The sequence below is a fragment of the Mustela lutreola genome, chromosome 6 (assembly GCF_030435805.1).
Source record: "Mustela lutreola isolate mMusLut2 chromosome 6, mMusLut2.pri, whole genome shotgun sequence".
In the NCBI taxonomy this organism is placed as follows: Eukaryota; Metazoa; Chordata; class Mammalia; order Carnivora; family Mustelidae; genus Mustela; species Mustela lutreola.
In genome coordinates, this window is record NC_081295.1 from 54,572,891 (window position 1) to 54,587,293 (window position 14,403).

The 14,403-nt window shown below is 42.0% G+C and overlaps 1 long non-coding RNA gene across 1 annotated transcript; it reads left to right on the top strand.

Annotated features, from left to right (window-relative positions):
• Positions 1–2,161: 2,161 nt before the first annotated feature.
• LOC131833140 (uncharacterized) lies at positions 2,162–13,278 on the top strand. Its single transcript, XR_009354334.1, has 2 exons — positions 2,162–2,287; positions 13,069–13,278. It is a non-coding gene; the product is annotated as an uncharacterized LOC131833140 (long non-coding RNA).
• Positions 13,279–14,403: the final 1,125 nt, after the last annotated feature.

Below are 14,403 nucleotides of genomic sequence, written 5' to 3' on the forward strand. Positions count from 1 at the left end.
TGACTTTCTAAGTAGAGACTCCTGACATCAGCCCGGTTTGCCCTGGAGAATAGGGTCTTTACTGAGTCTCTACGAAACTTAGGATTGTCAGCACTAACTTGTTCCTGTGGGGCCAGCAGGCCTTCATCAAAGCTGGTCATGAGGAGCTAGACCTTGGATGTGAAGCCAGGTGAAAAGTAATTCAACTCACTGCATTTGACTCTGTGGGTCCTTTGAAGACTTTGTTTCACTGAAGTGAGGTTGAAGACGAGCAAGCCGTCCTGCCTTGCTTACCCCATTTAGCCTCTGCTATGACAGCATAAAGTACAAAAAGTCCTCATTATCCAAGAATAATTGGTACCAGAAAAGAGCTTCTTAAAAGTGAACCTGCACAGAAAGGGAAGCAACTTTTAATAGTAAATAACAAATAAAAAAGAAAGTTTTATTAGGCTCTTATCTTGAAAAATGAAGCTAAATTATGAAGATTAGTTTTATATGACATTGAAACTTTGAGGTTATCACTTCATCTACACAAGAATTCTTTAGATAAAGGAGGAATTAGGCTTCCCTTGCTTTTTGGGGGGGGGGGTTACAATATTTTCTTTCCAACAAAGTTATCTCTTAGCATAGTTTGACATTCTTCACATTTGACTTTCACTACAAAAGAGAAAGAGGGTCTTTTTTCTCTGCATATAGATTCAAGGATTGCCTCCTATTTTATAAGATCTTTTCTTAATCCTTTGATATTCAAGTCATTCTTTTTCAAAGTATCGTCAACTTCCTGTTCTTCAGCTGTCAACTCTCTGCCAGAAACTTACTTGCCAGGGGCCCTCTGAGTGGGAGGAGTGAGTAGTTCTTTAGATTGGGTGACTTTATGAAAGTCTCTCTATGGTGAGATTTGCCATTGTTTTTGAGTTTATCTGCCTTGTGTGATAGAATGTTAATAAAATCAAACTAGCATCAATATTCAGGCAATCACGGGTTTTGACACATATTGAAAACTATTTGAGTAGGAACTCTTATAAGTGTGCTCAGTTTATTGTTAAAAATGTTGAGGTGGTGGGGCGTCTGGGTGGCAGTCAATGAAGCAGCTGACTGCTGGTTTCAGCTCAAGTCGTGATCCCTGGGTCATGAGATTGAGCCCCTTGTACGGTTTGTGTTCAGCACAGTCAGCTTGAGTTTTTCCTTTTCCCTCCACCGCTCCCCCTACTTGCCTGTGCTCTCACTCTCTCTCTCACTCTCTATTTCTCTCTCTCTCTCTCTCTCTCTCTCTCTCAAATAAACAAGTAAACATTTTTCAGGTTGTGACATTTTTCGTAATTCCATCATATCAGGGATTCAAGAATGACTCTTCAGGTAATAAGAATATCTCTGTACAACCTAACAGTTGAGAGGTATACGGGTGGAGGGGAAAGAGCCCAGAGCCAATTGTTAACAGCTGAAAAACATTTTTTTAAAAAGTCTTACCTGGGGCATCTAGGTGGCTCAGTGGGTTAAGCCTCTGCCTTCAGCTCAGGTCATGATCCCAGGGTCCTGGTATCGAGCCCCATGTTGGGCTCTCTGCTCAGCAAAGAACCTGCGTCCTCCTCTCTCTCTCTCTCTCTCTGCCTGCTTCTCTGCCTACTTGTGATTTCTGTCTGTCAAATAAATAAAAAAAAAAATCTTAAAAAAAATCATCAAACATTGTATATTTTTCTAACAGAAAAATTATGCAGTTCTATAATCTATTTTGAGAGGGGGCTATCCTACTCACTGAGGACACCGGACAAGTTGGGGCTCCAGATTTGCAATGGTCACCATGGAGCCACTGCTTGTCCTTGGAATCTAGTGAGTGTGTGGGTGGGGGGCACTTCGTCAGTTCTCCCCACAGATGTTCTGACCACAGAGCCTCCTCTCATCTACAGCATCCACCAGCAGGGTGGTGGCAGGACTCTGCATCCCCTGATGCTGGCAATGCTTCAGTCACCCCAGAGAGCCCAGCGACAATGTTGAGAATCGCTGGCAGCCAGCCTTCACAGGTGATGGATGGACGATGATGCAGTGTCCTGAGTAATGATGAAAACAGTGTGAAATAAATGGTATTAGGGCCCTGCAGAGGACACAAGATCTATGTTGTTTCCATCAGAAGAGCCATTGCATGGTAGTAATAACAGTCTTGTTATTTTCCTCTCATGGTAAAAAACAGGAAACTAGCTGAATGGAAGATTTGACAATAAAGTATGGAGAGACGGTTCCTGAATCCTCACAGGAGGAGATGGTGCCTGGACACCACAAAGAATCTTCTTCTGATTGGACAATAAATGCAGAGGTAAGTATCTCTTCTTTACCTTTTATTCTAAATCTTTATTGATAATCTTTATTTTCTAGACCTTACATGGACCAGTGAATTGTGAAACACCTTTTTAAATAAAATTGTTTATATAGACAGAGGTCCTGCCAAAAGTATTTGCCCCCCCAAAAGAGTATTTGCCCAAGGGGTGCCTGGGTGGTGCATTTGGTTAAGGATTAGATTTTGGGTTTCGGCTCAGGTCATGATTTCAGGGTCATGAGAAGGAACCTTGCATTGGGCTCCATGATCAGCAGAGTCTGCTTAAGACTTTTCCTTGCCTTCCACTCCTCATCCTCCCTCTCTAAAATAGATAAATCTTAAAAAATATATATTTACCTAAGAGTCTCACCTTGGGGACTGTCCTGGTTGAGTGCTGTCTTGGGAGCTAGACTTCCGTTGTTCAAATCCCAGTTCCCCTAGTCACTAGCTGTGTGTTCTTGAGCAAGTTACTTAATCTCTCTGATGTTCAGTTTCCTCACATGCAAAATGGGGATGATACATCAGAGGTTGTTGTAAGGATTAAATAAATTAATTACATAAAGTCAATGCCTGGCCCACAATATAAACTCAAAAAATACTATTACTTTTATCATCTCTGATTATTTCCTTAAGGAGAATTTCTAGAGGCAGAACTGCCAGCTCAGAGACTGAATATTCATGTCTTTTGGTGGTATTGTGAAACAGCTTTCCTGAAAGTTTGATCATAACATTTTCAAAGGCTGTGGTTTCATCACATCTTAAAGCGGCCTACCTAGATCAATCAAAACAAGATGGAAGAATGGAAAAGAAAAAAAAAAAAAAAAAGGCAGAGAGAAGTAGAGCCAAACCTGACAAGGAAAAGAGAGGATATAGGATAAAAAGGGAGATTTTTTTAAAAAGAAAATATGGGTGAAACTGTAAAGTCACCCATAGTATTTTAAATATTTTAGCACTACTAGTTCATGTAGGCCTGGCCCCTCTTACTAGAGCCTGATACTCAAAAGGGGATTTGTCCCTGTTGCCCCTCCATCTTCTTTAACCTCCAGGAATGACTCTTTGAGAGTCAGGGACATCTCTTCCAGACTCCACAATATCTGTCTGGGATCTAGCACTCTCTAATAATTAAGGAGATGTATTTACTCTAAGTAATCCCAAGATAAAAACATTAGCCCGATAACATTACCTTAAATTCTTCAACCTCAAGCTCTAAGTAAAATTTCAGGAAAAAAATTCATTAAGAAGATTTATTGTTCATAATGTATGCTAGTTACAGGATTCTTTTAAGGCAACAAATTTAGCCTTTTAATTCACAAAATTGCTCCAAGTTTCTCTGTAATGCAAGAGCTACTGGAGGGCTCTTCTCTGTGGCAGGAATCACAGATAAATATGACTAAATGTACGGGGCCTTAAATCACTGTCTGTGAAAGGAATGGGACTTATTTACACATATGTCATTGAGTAATGCCTGAGCTCAATGCAATTCGTACTAGGGGGCAGCTGGGGTTTTTATCTTTATTTTTATTTCTGGAAGGAAAACAAAACAAGACCAAATAACAATTCCTTTCGACACTGTGGTTCTCGTTCTCAGTCTACTTCCCGCACATATAGCTCAGTCCCTTCTAAGATGCATCACTGGGATGAATTCAGGGTTTCCTAGGAAAACAGGATCTCTTCAGAGGGGATGAACAGAAACTCATTTCCACCATTTCGAAAGATCCTGTGCAACAATAAATACCAGTCTCCTTCAATCTCCTACTCTACCCCAATCCAACCTGCAAAATCATGGCTGAACAAAACATTAAATTACATAAATGGGCCAATATTTACTGCCAGTTGTGCAACAGAAAGTGTTTTGAGGTAGCAAACATTACTTTATCCTTGACAATTTCTCTCTCTTTCTCTCCTTCTCTCATCTCCATTTTTTATGGATAGTGTGGATGTTCCTCTTTTCAAGTTGTAGGGCTTCTGGGGCAGCTCTGGTTTTAGTGAAACAAGGGTCTACCTGTTTACATGGGTCGCCCGCTACCATAAAACCTCATGCAGACTCTGCACATCAGTTTCACATTCACTAAGCATTGTGTTTGGTCAGCTTTCAGATCCTCTCCATCTACGCATTCTCATGTCTGCGTCAGCAAAGGGAAGGGCCACACCCCTAGTTTGTTGCATTAATTTCTGAGAATATCCTTTTTCTCTTATTATCCTTCTATCCTGTCTGGACCTCCGGCAGTTTGGCCAGAGTTCTGTCTCAGGTGAGATGCCTCTTTCTTGGAAAAGAACAGACTCCATTTGGGACTTAGAATGTGTGTTGGTCTGTGTTTTTTGGGCCCTCCAGAGAAACAGATCTAGTAGGATACACACACACACACACACACACACACACACACACACACACAGGCTTATAAGGCATTGGTACATGGAATCATGGAGGTTGTAAGTCCCATGGTCTGTGGCTTCCAACCTGGGGACCCAGGAGAGCCAGTGGTGCAATCCAGCCTGAAACCAAAGGCCTGAAAAGCAGGGGAGCCGTGGGTACAGAGTCCAGCTTGGGTCTGTAGGCCTAAGACATAGACAGATCAATGTCGCAGCTCAAGCAGCTGGGCAGAAAGGGCTAAATTCTTCCTTCCTCCGCCTTTCTGTTCCATACGGATCTTCAATGGATTGGGTGATTCTCACCCACATCAGGGAGGGCAAACAGGTCTACCGAGTCCTCCAACAGGAATGCTAATTTCACCTGAGAACACCTCATAGACACACCCAGAGATAATGTGTAGCCAAACTCCATGATCCAGTCAAGCTGACCCATAAATAACCATCCCAGATTAGAATGGCATGGTTCCTGGACAGTTTGAACTTCGTGGCATTTAGAGGCCCTGAGATACCAGAAGGACGGAAGGAGGGGCGCATGGGTGGCCCTTTAGGTTAAGCGTCAGACTCTCGAATTCAGCTCTGGTCATGGTCCTGGGGTGGTGAGAGTGAGCCCCATGTTGGGCTTCACCCACTGCAGAGAGTCTGCTTCCCTCCTTCTCTCTCTCTCTTTGCCCCTCCTCCCACTCACGCCCCCTCTCTCTCCCTCTCTCATTCTCTAAAATAAATAAATAAATCTTAAAAAAAACGGGGGGGGGGGCAGAGGGAATAGAGAATCCTTATTCAGGCCCTAAGCTAATAAAACACCTCTGTCAACTCTCAGTAAATTAAATCTGCTTTTGTGCTCACATCTAAGTGAGCACAGGTTGGTGGTTTCAGAATACATCTGAATGGCTCTCTACCCAACCTACATTTTGCTAAATTTTATTCTAAAGTTTAGGTTAACTTTGATATAGCTGCAAATTTGTTTTCTGAACTATTCTAGGAAGCTTAATTATGGAGCCCCCAAGGAAACTGAAACATCTCTCTGAAATTTAGAAAAATTTATTTCAATTTTTGAGAAAGAATCTATGTATTATGTATATATATACTTATACCACATGCACGTGCACACACACACACACACACACACACACACACCCCACATAGGGGGACCTCAAAGCATACAGAGTGTATTCTAGAGACCATCTTTGAGATTGGGGGTGCTGCTAACTGTACTCTTCCTCCTCTGAACTCCAACCAATTTGATATACATACAGGTGACAGATGGGGGACCCAGAGCACAGCAGAGGCAGGAGGGCGATCAAGGCTTCCTTCTCCTCCCCAGCTGAGCCTGATGGTCCCCGCAGCCAGAAGCAGTGCAGTGGAGAGCCTCAAACAGGAGCTACCCTTCCTGCTGCCTTCCCACAGTGGGAAAGGGAACCAGGAGAACAGAGGAACGAGATGCATGCCCACTTTTTGAGGTCAGGCTCTACCTCTGCACCGGTTCGCTCCACAGCCGGTGGACTCCCCGCTCTGTCCTATCAAGCAAGTCCCTTCCAGAGGAGAGCTGGCAAAGAGGTAGGGAAAAGTCTGAAGCTTCCTCTTTCAGTAAGTCCTAGACACGGTGGACACAGTGGTGGAGACACAGGAAGCTCCTTTGTTGGGCATCAAAAGTGAGTTGAAGGAAGAAAAGTTCCTTCCTTCAGGACGGATCAATGAAGCTAAAAGGCAAATTTAGTTTTTGATATTTAATGTGAACTACTGGAGAGCGGCTTGAGTGGTAGAGAGGGGTCTTGAAAACAATCACAGTATAATAAAACAATGCCTTAAGTTCTCATTTTACATCTAGACTGAACCATTCTGGTTTATTTACTTTTTAAAGATTTTTTTCCTACCTATTTATTCAAGAGAGAGCAAGAGAGAGAGAGCAAGAAAAAACACTGAGCTGGGAGGGGAGGGAGAAGCAAGCTCCCTCTGAGCAGGGAGCCTGATGCAGTTCAGTCCCAGGACTCTGGGACCACGCCCTAAGCCAAAGGCAGATGTTTAAAAGGACTGAGCCACCCAGGCACCCTTGAACCATTCTATTTTAAACTGAGATTTTTAGGGTGCCTGGGTGGCTCAGTCCATTAAGCATCGGACTCTTGGTTTTGGCAGGGGTCACGATCTGGAGGTCATGGGATCAAGCTCCGTGTCAGATTCTGCGCTCAGCGCTGGGCCTGCTTCTCCCTCTTCCTCTGCTCCTCCCCCACTGTCTCTCTGTCTCTCTTGAATAAATAAATTTAAAAAATAAAAATAAACTAGGACTTTTTTTTTGGAACTTAAAAGACTGGTCAATTTGTTAACAACTAGTCCCCCACCCCCAACAAATAGGCAAAATGATGAAGGATATACACAAAAGCTTTCCTGGGTGATTATATCAAGATGGCACTTTTTTTTTTTCCCTCATCTTTTGGTTTATCTATTTTTTAAAAAAGATTTTATTTATTTATTTATTTATTTGAGAGAAAGAGAGTGCGAGCAGGAGGAATGACAGAGGGGGAAAGAGAAGCAGACTGTCCGCTGAGCAGGGGGCCCAATATGGGACTCTAGCCCAGGACCCCGGATCATGACCTGAGCCGGAGGCACACACTTAACTGACTGAGCCACCCAGGCACCCCTGGTTTACCTATTTTTTTTCCCTAGGGCTTCCAAAACATGATTTTTATAATAAGAGAAAATGAAAATACATGTGTTCAAAGAAAGAGTGGACCCTGAAACTTCTGAATATAATCTGATCTAATAATTGAAAGCAGGAACAGACAAAGTCAACTCATCACTGTCCTGGGAAAACCCTGGAGGCAGATGAAGGACCAGGAAGAGCAGGAAGGTAAAGCCAACAAGATTGAGCAAGAAGAATCCTTGATAGCCAGAGAATGAGGGCCAACCATGGTCACATGGCCCCACAAGATGCATGGAAGTATGTTTAAAGGCTGTGAAGAAAATTAAATCAAGTCAGTGATGAAAGCTAAATTAACTCTGACTGCTAACATTTTGGGATGTTTACAAGTTGGGCTTCTATAAGCCAGTGGACTTTTCCCAAATACTCCTCTATTTTTGGTAGGAATCCTTTATTTTGCTTAATCCTGTATTTTTTTTTCTTATTTAAAGACATCGTTTTACTTTTAAAAACTTAGAAATATATGATCCTTTTTTTAAAGATTTTATTTATTTATTTGACAGACAGAGATCACAAACAGGCAGAGAGGCAGGCAGAGAGAGGAAGGGAAGCAGGCTTTCTGCTGAGCAGAGAGCCCGATGTGGGGCTTGATCCCAGGACCCTGGGATCATGACCTGAGCCAAAAGCAGAGGCTTTAACCCAGGTGCCCCTACGTTTATGATCTTAAAGATTATTTTTAACATGAGATATAGGGATAAGGAGCAAATCTGCCCTAGTCCAAACACAACCACTATTCATATTTTAGGACAATTTCTTCAGTCAAGGGCATTGCCTTTTTGCCTTCACACAATGCCACAGCCACATGCCTTATGTGATGATGGCCATATAAAAAAAAAAAAGAAACCACAGAGGTTTAGAGATGAGGTCAGATCAGGAAAAGGAGATTTTCTTCTGAGTAGAAGCTGCTGCTGACTTTTCTGTCTTCAATTTAATATAATATTCATAGCAAGGAGATAATTGTCTTGGTTGATTTTCTATGTGCGTTCCTATGGACAGGAACATAGTGTAGCGGGAAGATAATGAGCTTGAACTAGAGTCCCAGCTCTTCCATGTATGACTGTGACCTTGAGAAGGTTTCTTATATTATATACTTGGAGCCTTGGTTTTCTTCTCTGTGAGATTAATAAGGTCCACTTTGTAGGGCAACTGATAGAACTAAATATGACAACACACAAAACACTAGGCACATAGAACTTCCATATACTTTTTTAAAGATTCTAAAATAAATTTAGTAACACTGGGAAAATTTTATACATTTATCTTTCCACTTTAACTTCTTATACTTAATCAGCATTTTAAACCATACTTGTATTTGATACCTAAAGAAAGAATTCCTATTCTTAACATGGTTTAGCTGCCTTTCACTAAATTATGTATTTTGGGTCAGGGGAAACCGCCCCTCAGAAAATCTTGATCTATGCAAATATAACTCCAGACATCTGGATTAGTAACTACAGGTGTCAGAAAACAGGGACCATTAAGCCAAGTTTCAGCTATTCCTTTATTTCAAGAAAAGGATACAGAGTATTACTGACTTATAATTTGAAGATGACTTTTTCCTAGAATGTCAACAAAAATGAAGCTCCTCTTAGCTACAGATAAAAAAAAAAAAATTCCATGCTCTAATTTATATGTATCTCAGCCTTTTAAACATACCCTCAAAACTGAGTGATGAATAAAGAGTATTAAAAAACCATTTAAAAAATAAACTCTCTAAGTAAAATTTTATTTTCATTTTGGAGAGTTCACTTCATAGACTCCTTCCAAGGGAAAAACTCGAATATGAGGAAATCAGATGTCAGTTGTGAAGTCAATTATTTAGGTGTGGTGGGGCAATAAATGAAATATCTGAGCTTTAAGGAAGTCTGCTGGCTGCACTCTCTGGATTATCCAGAGCCATTAAGAAGACTTAATATTCATCATCACTTTATTTAGCCCTTAATTTTTTAATTTCTGAATTGCCTGGGATCAAGTCAAGCTTCAGGGGTCCCCAACCACCAACCAGGGCAGTGGCTCATTCTGTGGAGTGCACGACTCACAGTACTGAGTAACACAGCATTGCCAATCAGCGTCACCATGCTGTACGTTAGATCCAAAAACTTACTTATAGTATAGCTGACAATGTCTCCTTTGTCAATGACCAATGTCTCCTCCTACCCCCAACTCCAAACCACCACTCAACTCTTTGTTTCCATGATTTTGGCTTTGTTAGGTTCTGCATGTAAGTGAGAACGTAGTATTTGTCTTTCTTTATCTGACTTATCTCCCTTAGCACAATGCTCTCAAGACCCATCCATGCTGTGGTAAATAGCAGGATTTCCTTCTTTCTTATGGCAGAATAATATTCCTCTGAGTGTGTGTGTGACATTTTCTTTATCCGTTCATCCATCAACAGACACCTGCATTGTGTCTACGTCTTAGCTATAGTGAATAATGCTGCACTGAATGTGGGAGTGCAAATAGCTCTTCACCACAATGATTTCATTTTCTGAGGACTTCCTGTGACTCTTCTTTAAGCCTCCTCTCCTGTCTGGGTCACAGGCAGGGTTCAGATCCCTGAGGGAGATGGAAAAACTATCCTGCTCCCCCCAGGGTTCTTGGAGAGCTGGGGCAGTGGAATCTGTAAAAGGGGCCCCAGGGCTGCTATGAATTTGATTTTCCAAGTCTAGAATGTTATCTCTAATCATCTCTCCAATGCCATCCCTATGTCCTTCTGAAGTTGGCAAAAGTTTGCCTGAGTGGCCCAAGGGCACTGCAAGAACACGCCATGGCACCAAGTGGCCCAACTGTCCCTGATCCTCAAGGTTTTCCTCCAGAGAGCCTCACCTGAAGTATCTTTTCCTGCAGAGCTAATTCCTGAGGCGGTGCTCTGAATTCACTAATCCAATTACTTATGATAAATCGGCCCTGAGGAATAGAGGACAGGGGAGGTCTGGAAAGGTCTGACACACAACCTATAACCAGGAAAGGAAAGAATGATCTCCCCAGTTAGAAACTCCCTATTTCTCAGAAGCATCTCGACCTCCCATAAGTCATATGGTTCGGCTCACAGGGTTCTTCCCTCAGCCTGGTATTTGAGGACTTCTCTTCCACTCCTGAGCTGAATCCCTTCAAGCCAGTGGCAGTCCCCTGGCTGGCTGCTGCTTTTCTCTGATAATGTAGTTCTTCCTATGAAGACAGATTTGAGTAGAAACTCTATAATGCTGCTGTAATATTTCTCTCTTACTCTCCTCACACTTGCAGTGACATCTGGGCCATTTTTGCTTTAGTATAATGCATGGTCTTGCCACCCATAATTCCAAGGGCAACTATGAATTAAATGATCATTACGCACATTAGTTTTCAATGTTCTTAAGGCCATTAAGCATATTAGCAGGCCCATTACTTCATTTTCCTACAGTTGTCTAAGTAATAGTGCCCACTGTGATCAGCAGTCATGAAGAAAATGTGAAGCCTCCCCAAGCAGTAGCGGCTATGGATATGGGCAGGAGGCAAAGTTCATGCAGACCAAATGGGATCATTAAGGGAAAATTATGCAGGCCCTGGCCTGCCAGAGGAGAGGAGGGAGCGGGAGGCACTGCACACTGAAGGAAGACGCAAACTTGTGCCCGGTGGGTCACCCACCTCATTGTATAATGAGCTCATGAATTTGAAAGCCAAAAAGAGAAAGTCAGAGGTACAGTCTTTTTTTTTTTTTTCAAAGATTTTATTTATTTATTTGACAGACAGAGATCACAAGTAGGCAGAGAGGCAGGTGGGGTGGGGGGTGGGGAAGCAGGCTCCCTGCTCAGCAGAGAGCCCGATGTGGGGCTCGATCCCACAACCCTGGGATCATGACCTGAGCTGAAGGCAGAGGCTTAACCCACTGAGCCACGCAGGCAGCGCCAGAGGTACAGTCTTGAACTATCTCTCTTCTGCCCTTCAAGTAGCAGCTGCAGAAGCAGAAGAACCTGAAGCTCCAGAAAAATCTAAAGGCTTCTTAATTTGTGTTAAAAAAAAAAAAAAAAAAGGTCCAGAAAGCTTTAAAGAAGCCAAAAGGAAAGAAGCTCTAATTGAAGGAGTCATTTCAGAACAAGCCTTGGAAACATTTAGCATTGTCTTTTAATTAATCAGTTTTAAAGACAGTGCTACAAAGAGTCCATATCTATCTTGTGTGGAAGGAAAAATCTCCAACTCTGATTTCCATGAACATTTGTTCTACCCTTACTGAAATGTCTAGTTTACTTATCATAAGAAAACCACCAGGCTCAGTTCCTTTCAGGAAATAACGTACCCAAATGAGAAAGAGCCATTCTACAGCAGAAGTGGTGCCAACGGAGTTGGGTGGGAATGTTTTAAACCTTTGCCAGTTACTGTTGGAAAAAGGTAAACCTAATGTAAAATTTCAAACTAGGGCTTCAGACTCAAAAGTCTTGGTTTCTGAGAATTTCATTTGAAAAAGTAAGGAATACTTATATTTGTAACTGAAGACCTGTTCTGAACCGTGATGTGTTTTCTTGTTTACTTAAGAGACTGGTGGTCTCAGTTATGGCTCAATAATGTCATCAGAGAGCCAGGCTCTTTCTATTTTCCCTCTGCCATTCTTAAGTATGTTGGCTTCTTGTTCTCTGCAACTGCTACTTGATCATCACAGTGTGGCTACTGTAGCACTGGGCATCACATCTATAATCTAATCCAAAAGAAGAAGGAAAGAGCAAGCACCCCAATAGGTAAGGGCCTATGAAGAAGAATAGGCCCTCTGCACTAAATCACAAAGTCCTTTAGAGTAGAGACAGCATCTATCTCATCTTTGTATCAACACCCTCTCTGGACAAATCCAACAGGGACACAAGGATGCTCAAAAATTACGGATTTAAGAAGAAAACCATGTATTATACCTAATCATGCTTAGCACCAACTACTAGTCAGTAGGTTTCTAACTTGGATCACATCCTGAGTGCTCTCCGCACTATATCCATCTTACCAGCTTGGGACAGACAGCCACAGAGACACCGCTTATGTGGTGCCTAGCCTGGCAAACCACAGACCACACAGTGATACCCTGGTGAACAGATATGCTGAGAGGAAAGTACCTCCAAGAGCAAATTCTGCCCTGTTTCAAAATAAAATGCATGAATTAACACAATGCACTGTCAATTTATTACTATGGCTTAGGGCTCAAGGAGATGTTCTTACTGTGAGGCATAACCAAAATATTTTTGTTTTCAACTTAAATTTTGTTTTTACCTTCCAAGAGATATAAAATAAATATGACCAATCCAAAGCCAGACTGTGAAAATGCTGAAAAGTTATGCTCCCTTTCTCCATTTTTAGGCAGTGAGGTAACATGGTTTGTACTCTTAAATGGCTTTCAACATATATTGTCAAATTGCCTTCCAGAAAGTTCTCTTAAGCACTGATGAGAATGGCCCTAAACAGAAAATCTGTACATGGATCATTTACTCCTGTCCTTGGTATCCCCACTTTTCTTCAGCAACATGCTAAAATTAGGAAGCATGATCCAGGGATAGGCCTGACTCTAGGTGATTAATATTTATTAATGGGGCTTGTCTGGATAGTGGTTACTTTCAGTTTTCTGTACTTCTACTCCCCTTATCTGTCACCCACCAGCAGCATGAAACCCCCACCTTAAATAGAATTACCCAAAGTCTGTACTTATGAGCCTTGCTCAGAAACAGAAAGCCCTCTCTTACCAGTGTTTTTCTTTTCTTTCCCACAGAGACCAAGCAGATGCTGTCTCCTGAACTTTGAATCCTCTCTGACTCCAGCAAAAGCAATGAGTACTGTTGAAATCATTTGTTCAGTGAAAAGAGTAATGTGTGGACCATCTGGTTCTTGCTGTCTAATCCTGAATGTTCCTGGTCCCTGACTATTACATCAACTCAGTGAAACTTTAATGTCTTTCCATTAAATTCTTCTTTTTCCTTAAGACATCCAGAATGAATTCCTACTGTTTGCACATGTGGATTTCTTTTCCAAATTCATAGCCACAAAATCTTCAAGGTCTGTTTCCCTGGAGCAGCCCTCATGCCATCTCAGGTCAGTGCAAAGGTACAAAGTCCAATCCACTTTCCCTCAGTTTGAGATGACTCTTCAGGGTCAGCCCTAGCTTCAGAATGACCCACAAAATAGGAGAATCTCTGTCAACTGCATCACAGTTCAAGTTTTCTCTTGGCCCAACTCTTATTTCCTTCATTTCTAAGAGATGCCTTAACACACCTATTGTCAGTGAACTTCTTATCAGAGTCTGCTTTCTGAGGAACTTGATCAGCAGCAGCTAATGCTGGAGGTGGTCTGAGAGAGCAGATTTTAAAATGAGATTTTGGAGCTGGATCACCTGCTGGCAGCTGGCAATGCAGCTCCCATTGGTGGTGGTGGTGACCAGTAGATCCTGACACGCACTAGCACGCAAATGTTCACATTTTCACTGTGATGAACTGAGATGTTCTACGGATGGAAGGAAATGTGCTGGCAGCTGCAATGTTGGAAGCATTTGGGAGACAGAGAAAAAGGGTATAAGGAATGAGAGGGCTATTCCTAGGGACAATCAGGGCTTTGGAAAGACAATGAAAGCTGACAGTAAATTCATCAGCAACTGAAGGCTACCTTGTGGGAGCCAGAGGGCCTTCTTGGCTGTAGAAGGGGTTGAATTCGCAGCTTCAATAAGTCTGTTATGCCAAGGTCAGCCTCCTTCTTGGAAAGGAATGGGGCGCTGAAAAATGGAATTGGAATGCCAGGGCCACACTTGAACATTTTGAATCTTTAGATTCTCCCAAACCATTTGGGTCTCTGGAAATGGCCCATTTTGTCTGGTAAAGGATAGCACTTCTCTCTTGCTTTAAGATGATACAGCACCGACTCCTCTACAAGAGAACATGTACCTCCCTTAGTGTCAATTTAGGGAAGCCACAGTGCCAGAAAATTGAACAGGATGGAAACTTTCCCAACTATTTATATAAGTAAAGCATTTCCTTGATAGCAAATATATATATCCTCCTTCAAAAAAAAAAAGACATTATAAGAAACAAAATTATAAACCAATATATTTCATGAT